The sequence below is a fragment of the Bison bison genome, unplaced genomic scaffold, assembly GCF_000754665.1.
Source record: "Bison bison bison isolate TAMUID 2011002044 unplaced genomic scaffold, Bison_UMD1.0 scf7180017864525, whole genome shotgun sequence".
Taxonomy (NCBI): Eukaryota; Metazoa; Chordata; class Mammalia; order Artiodactyla; family Bovidae; genus Bison; species Bison bison.
The window spans coordinates 8798410-8806190 of NW_011495076.1; the positions used below are offsets into that span (position 1 = coordinate 8798410).

A 7781-nucleotide genomic window follows, 5' to 3' on the forward strand; every position below is an offset into this window, starting at 1 on the left:
ATGCATATGACACCACCCTTATGGCAGAAAGTGAAGAGGAACTAAAAAGCCTCTTGATGAGGCTTAAAAGTTGGCTTAAAGCTCATCATTCAGAAAACTAAGATCGTGGCATCTGGTCCCATCACTTCATGGGAAATAGATGGGGAAACAGTGGAAACAGTGTCAGACTTTATGCTTTGGGCCTTCAAAATCACTGCAGATGGTGATTTCAGCCATGAAATTAAAAGATGCTTACTCCTTGGAAGGAAAGTTATGACCAACCTAGATGACATATTAAAAAGCAGAGACATTCTTTTGCCAGCCAAGGTCTGTCTAGTCAAGGCTATGGTTTTTCCAGTAGTCATGTAGGGATGTGAGAGTTGGACTATAAAGAAAGCTGAGCGCTGAAGAATTGATGCTTTTGAACTGTGGTGTTGGAGAAGACTCTTGAGAGTCCCTTGAACTGCAAGGAGATCCAACCAGTCCATTCTAAAGGAGATTGGTCCTGGGTGTTCTTTGGAAGGAATGCTGCCAAAACTGAAACTCCAATACTTTGGCCACCTCATGTGAAGAGTTGACTCATTGGAAAAGACTCTGATGCTGGGAGGGATTGGGGGCAGGAGGAGAAGGGGACGACAGAGGATGAGATGGCTGGATGGCATCACTGACTCAATGGACGTGAGTCTGAGTGAACTCTGGGAGATGGTGATGGACAGGGAGGCCTGGCATGCTGCGATTCATGGGGTCGCAAAGAGTCAGACATGAATGAGCAACTGAACTGAACTGAACTGAACTGAAGGTATATATCTCTTTATAATCCATTAATGAACAAAACAAGACAAAAGTAAAATTTATTTGTTTTAATGACACAATTGTACAAACTGTTGTTGCTTAGTTTAGGTAAAAGAATGTTGAGGGCTAAGGTATACTTTGAGTAACTTAATTCCTTATCTTAATAAATATAAACTGTCTCTTTTGGCTCTCTGAGCATCACCATGGTAGTTGGCAAGAACAAGCCTCTTATGAAAGTTGGCAAAAAGGGACCCAAGAAGAAAGTGGTTGACTGATTTTCTAAGAAAGATTGGCATTATGTGAAAGCACTAGTGTTTTCCCAGTATTTCTTATCTGAAATACATATTTCTTATATGAAAACACTAGTCATGAGAACTCAAGGAACCAAAACAGTATCTGATCGCCTCAAGGGTCATGTTTTTTCTTTTTTTTTTTTTAGAGTCATGTTTTTGAAGTGAGCCTTTCTGATCTGCAGAAAGATGAAGTTGCATTTAGACAATCCAGGCTAGTTACTGAGATTGTTCAGGGAAAAAACTGCCTTACTAATTTCCATGGAATGGATCTTTTTGATTTTTTATTGAGCACTAAAGGATGGGTTGGGAACTATCTTTCCAAGTTATGCCTCATTAGGCGTTAATTTATTCTAATTATCCTAAGATAGCTTTCAGAACATTTTCTTTTTCTTAGAGCTCTGTTCTTGCTAGCAGTAGCCTGTTCAGGTCCACTGCTGAGTGGCTCCTCCCTGGAAGTTAATTTCCTCCTTTTCTTGAGGACTCTCTTGTTTCCTGACTCTTCAGGGTGACTAACTGGTTCCTCTTTGGGGAAAGAGTTCTTCCTCTAGGGAAGACTTCATGGTGGGGATCTTGTTGTTCACTCGCTAAGTCGAGTCTGACTCTTTGTGACCCCATGGACTGCAGAATGCCAGACTTCTCTGTCCTTCAGTATCTCCTGGAGTTTGCTCAGATTCATGTTCATTGAGTTGGTGATACTCCCTTGATAAAATGTGCTCCATGATCTAATACTGGTAGATCATGATTGAAGTTATGTTGATGTTAAGACTATGGATGGTTACTTGCTTCGTCTGTTCTGTGTGGGCTTTACTGAAAAATACAGCAATCATATCCTGAAGACTGCTTATGCCCAGCACCAGAAGGTCTGCTAGATCCAGAAGATGATGATGGAAATCATGACCTGAGAGGGGCAGACACATGACTTGGAAGAGGTAGTCAATAAATTGATTCCAAACTGTATTGGAAAAGACATAGAAAAGACTCACTAATCTATTTATCCACTCTATAATGTCTTTGTTAGAAAAGTAAAAATGCTGAAGAAGCCTAAGTTTCAATTGGGAAAATTCATGGAGCTATATGGTGAAGGCAATAGTTTTAGAAAAGCTACTGGGGATGAGACTAAATGAGCTGATGGATATAAGCCACTGGTCCAAGAATCTGTTTAAAATTCAGGCTTTTAATGGTGACAAATAAAAGATCTTATTTGTGGTAAAAAAAAAATATATATATATATATATATATAAACATAGAGTACTGAAAAGAAGATAAATATCTGAATTACTAATATAAACATACAACTTGATTGTTAGTTGCTTGAATGGTCACCAGGCACAGAGTTGCCCACAGTTTGGCAATTAGGTTACGCTATCATCTGTAAATGGACAACTCTAATCCTGTGTAATTTAGTGGCTGCTCCAGTCATTCATTTAATTTAAAATAATTTGGTATGAAGGAAATGTAAATATCAGAAATTATTGTAAAATGATGTAAAATACCCCCTGATTTGTATTGGTTACAAAGGTATGCGTGTGGCCTGCTAAGTAGCTCCAGTCATGTCCAACTCTTTGCAACCCTATGGACTGTAGCCCACCAGGCTTGTCTGTTTAGGGGATTCTCCAGGCAAGAATACTGGAGTGGGTTTACCATGCTCTCCCCCAGGGGATCTTCCTGACCCAGGGATCTAACCTCCTTTTCTTATGTCTCCTGCATTGGCAGGCAGGTTCTTTACTACTACTGCCTCCTGGAAAGCCCTACAAAGGTAAAGTGAAAGTGAAAGGACTTGGTCATGTCCTACTCTTTGTGACCCCATGGAGTGTAGCCCATCAGGCTCCTCTGTCCATGAAATTCTCCAGGCAAGAATATTGGAGTGGGTTGCCATGCCCTCCTCCAGGAGATGTTCCCAACCGAGGGATAGAACCCAGGTCTCCCACATCACAAGCAGATTCTTTACCATTTGAGCTACCCAGGAAGCTCCTACTAGATACTATTAATACTACTCTGTGCTGTTTCTCACCTTCATAATTGAAGGAAATGCTAAATTTCAGTAGAGGTTTATGAAAATAAAAATGTCAGCCTTTTCCATATCGGAATACTTACCTTCCCTGAATTCTGTGCAAAAACTTCAGTTTAAGAACTCCTGATTTATGGAGTTTGACAAGTCAACTCAAAGATAACCTGGGAAAATATAATTCAGGAGAAGTATAGTCAGTCTTTGCCCTTGAAGAGTTAACAGTTAAATAGAGATGTAGCACATGCTGACATTGCATAGCATTCATAAGTTATTTAAGTCTATTTTAATTTTGTGGGGGCGTGGGGATTTCCAAAGGGTATGCAATGTCTAAGCTTAGATAGGGGAAGTGGTCTGTTGCCACTGTCTTGTAAATAGTAGAGCTTGTTAATACCTTGGCATTAATGTAGTCATTTTTTATGTCTGCAAGTGATGTAGGTACTCATAAGAGTTACACTGATGCTTAGTGGGTTCTTCAACTGGAATTCAAAATATAAGGCATATTCTTGGCAAAGCAATTTTGATAACTCTGAAATAATTGATATTTTTTTTCAAAGAAACAGTGCTTAGGAGTGTCATTTATCTTTGTGGACACCAACAGATTTACTTACAATATGTTTGATTATAACTAGAACAGATCTAATTCACATGTGTACACTCCTTCCAAGTAGGTTGCTTTTTGGTTAATGTATTTAGCTGGACCTAGGAAAGCCTTTGGCTGTGTGTAATGCTGTCTCAGCCTTTAGTACACAGTGAGTGTGGCATTTTGAGCTATCTGACTTAGATTTCTATTGGCAGAACTGTATTCATTTTCGCACAATACCATTAACACAACAACTGTCTTCCTTTATTCCCCCGCCAAAAGAACTATTATCCTAAAAAAAATTTAGCACATTTTCCAGAGATGTCCAGCTTACAACCAGGTTGTAGCTCAGCCAAAGCCTTGGGGAATGTGACTCAAAGATAGAGTGAGACAGAAATCAATGAGAAACAGCTGGAGAACAGTGCAATTCTATAATAAAATAATTTATTATTGGTACTGACTTCAGAATCATCAGCAGACATTCATCAGGCACCTACTATGTGCCTGCCACTGTGCTGCTACATATGTGCCTATCACTGTGCCTACTGTGCCTGTCATATGTGCCTACTGTGTGCCTGCCACTGCCATTACGTGTTTGGTCACTAAACTTCCAAGGCTGGATAGGCACAGCAATGACAGCCTGTGGCCACGGAGGGACAGTTCAGGAAAAGGGGCCTTTAAGCTGGATGAGAGCCTTGTCTGAGACATGTTAAACCAGAAAGAATAAATTAAAGTGTTTGATTCTGCAAATAAGCATGTGAGTACAACAAATGGAAGATCAGAAATACAAACCCAGTTAATGTAGACAGAATCTGGGAAGACAGAGCTGCAGACACCAGATTCCAGTTTTTTTATTCATTACTTTTCAATTTATGTTTTCTGGCCAGTTAGGACTGAGCTAAAAATGAATTACTGTTTCTGGCGCCTATGGGCCTGTAACCTTACTGGTGTTGATTTGCATGTGGTGTTCTGCTTAGATGCTTTAGTTTTTGTGTGGTTAGAAAGAGATTTGTTTTGGTATAGGAACATCAACCAGGAAGACCAACAGAGAGAATGAAAATGCTTTTATTACAGACACTGTCTCATTCTTGAGATAGTTTGGAGAACTTGATATGGAGATGAATTAGCATCAAAAACATGAGATGTGTTCATAAATGACTTCTCTTGACCATGGGAACAAGCATTAGTTTCAGGACAAGTGCTTGAGGAGAGATCCATCAGCTCCTCTACCTCCCTGCATTGCACATCAACCTGTAGGGAAGCTTTGAGGCCATAGTGTCATGTCCAGAGAAGAAGCAGGAATAGTGTTTCTTTTGGGTATGTAGGAAAGTGCTACAGAAGATCTAGACATGACTCTGAAAATAGCCAGCCATCACTATTGTCAAGGTGACTGAAGCAGAAAAGCACTAATAATAATATTCCTATTCACCTTAATATATGTTTGGGTCATAAGGATATAGAGGCTTGTAAATAAACCAAAATAGCTATTTATGTAATTTGTTGTGATTCAAACAATACTGCTTTGAAATTCCTTAAACATAACAAAGATATAAAAAGGAGGCTCATGTTCTCTGTCTGGCACTATTATAGACTACCCATCAGGTTTGGCATCCTAACGTGGAACAGAAGAAGGGGTATGATAGAGGTCTTGATGACACAGACCACAAGAAATACTGTCTTTGGTGGAGGAGACAGAAAGGCTAAGACATCCTGAGGCCAGTTCTGATAAGTGATAGCTCCTAAAGCAGCATCACAGCTACTGTTGAAGTAGAACTTAGATAAGACATCTTTTCTGGACTCAGAGATATACCTGAGTGGTAAGGGGCTGTGACACTTGAAGGGATTGGACAGCCTGTTGCTGTGCTGGTGAAGCCAACAAACTTAAAATTTATATCAACTTAGAATATGCTCTGTAGGAACTGGTGACAGCTGGATTACATATATGGTATATCTCCATGGAAGCTGAAATAACTACTAATCAAAAGTCAAATAAAAATTCTATAAACCATCAAAATTGTATAGTTCAAGATTGTAGCTTGTTGATCACATAATTTGATTCAAAGTTAAAAGTTAAAGTGCCTAGAAACTAATAGACTGATTTTCTCTTAGGCACATTTCCATGAAACTTAATTATGGATTATCTAAGTTGACAATTTATGTCATATGAATTTTCTTTGGCAAATAGTTGATGTATTGAAGTTTGGAATGAAATATTATGAAAATAAAATGCTCTAATTGGAATGCATGCCTGAGTAGAGGGCCAACTCACATATGGTACAAGATAAGACAAGGCTGTGTCTATAAGCAGGGCCAATATTTCTTCAAAATGTAACTATAAAGCTACTCAAATCCTGGACTGTGTGTCAATCAAAACCTCGAAGTTTGGGGCTATGTAGTATTACATGAACATTTTAGCATTTCAAACATCCAGTCCAATCATTAAAAGTTCTTGATATCATACCCATGGGTTGCAAAATGTCAAGTAGTGAAACAGTCTAAGAAGAACAGGTTTCAAAACATATCTTCAAGTATCTGAGTGATTTTACCTACTCTCCAGGATTCATAAATATATACCAATTAAATGTTAGAGGATAGCTGCCAAAATGTTCATTTGAGTCTTAAAATTATTCTTTCTGAGAGTAATTGAAAGCAGGCTTAATTGAAACTACTTTTATATTTGATGGTAGAAGTATACCATCAGCATGCTTCCCCCCCCACCCTGTTTTAAAGGGGGAAAATAAAGAGATGACAGAAAATGATATTTTCCACCCAGTCCAGAGTGTCCAATCCAAGCACAATAGGGCTGGGCATGTTATGATACTTTGATGTAATCCTGATACAATCCCATTTTAGGATTTCCTATTAGCTCCCACTGAAATAAGTTTAATCAAATATTTCCAATTAAACTGATACATCTGTTGGGAGAGAAATGGTCTGAAGGACAGAACACTAAGTTTTTAGTCTTTCTCAATAGGGATTCTTTCAACTCACCAAAGGATCCTGTTTTGCATGATTGAAAAATGTAGAATAAGTACAATTTTAAAAAAATAAAGCAAGGCATATAAAGACAGGTTTCAAAACTTCCAGGATAGTGTATGTAGAGGCAGATCTTACATGATTTATCAGTGTTGGGGAAAGTCTTTTAGAGGATATGACTGCCCATTGACCCAAAATCTGAACCTGGATAATCAGAGGCTGCTCAATCCTGTTCTGTCCTTGGAATGTGCCCTCTGTTTGTGTTACCCATGTTAGAAGCTGCCCAAGGACACAGCCTTGAGATAGTGATGTAGTGTTGAGGCCATCTGGACTGTGTAAGTGACTGAGCCCAGTTAAGACCTCTACATAAACTTTAGGATTCTGGTAGGTGGGTGAGGGGGGGCTTCCCTGATAGCTCAGTTGGTAGAGAATCCACCTGCAATGCAGGGGACTCTGGTTCAATTCCTGGGTCAGGAAGATCCATTGGAGAAAGGATAGACTATGCACTCCAGTATTCTTGGGCTTCCCTTGTGGCTCAGCTGGTAAAGTTTCTGCCTGCAATGAGAGAGACCTGGGTTCAATTCCTGGGTTGGGAAGGTCCCTTGGAGAAGGGAAGCTACGCACTCCAGTATTCTTCTGGCCTGGAGAATTCCATGGACTGTATAGTCCATGGGGTCGCAAAGAGTTGGACACGTGGGTGAGGCGGGTGAGGAGATCTACTCATCTTATTGCAGCCCAAGATGCCTTAAGTAAATTGCCTTGCTTTATAAAATTCAGTTTAGTTCAGTCACTCAGTCATGTCCGACTCTTTGTGACCCCATGAATCGCAGCACGCCAGGCCTCCCTGTCCATCACCATCTCCCGGAGTTCACTCAAACTCACGTCCAGCGAGTCGGTGATGCCATCCAGCCATCTCATCCTCTGTTGTCCCCTTCTCCTCCTGCCCGCAATCCCTCCCAGCATCAGAGTCTTTTCCAATGAGTCAACTCTTCACATGAGGTGGCCAAAGTACTGGAGTTTCAGCTTTAGCATCATTCCTTCCAAAGAAATCCCAGGGCTGATCTCCTTCAGAATGGACTGGTTGGATCTCCTTGCAGTCCAAGGGACTCTCAAGAGTCTTCTCCAATACCACAGTTCAAAAGCATCAATTCTT

The 7781-nt window shown here is 40.0% G+C and overlaps 1 pseudogene; it reads left to right on the top strand.

Moving 5' to 3' along the window:
• The first annotated feature begins 974 nt into the window (after positions 1 to 974).
• LOC104981930 lies at positions 975 to 2227 on the top strand (annotated as a pseudogene).
• The last annotated feature ends 5554 nt before the right edge of the window (positions 2228 to 7781 follow it).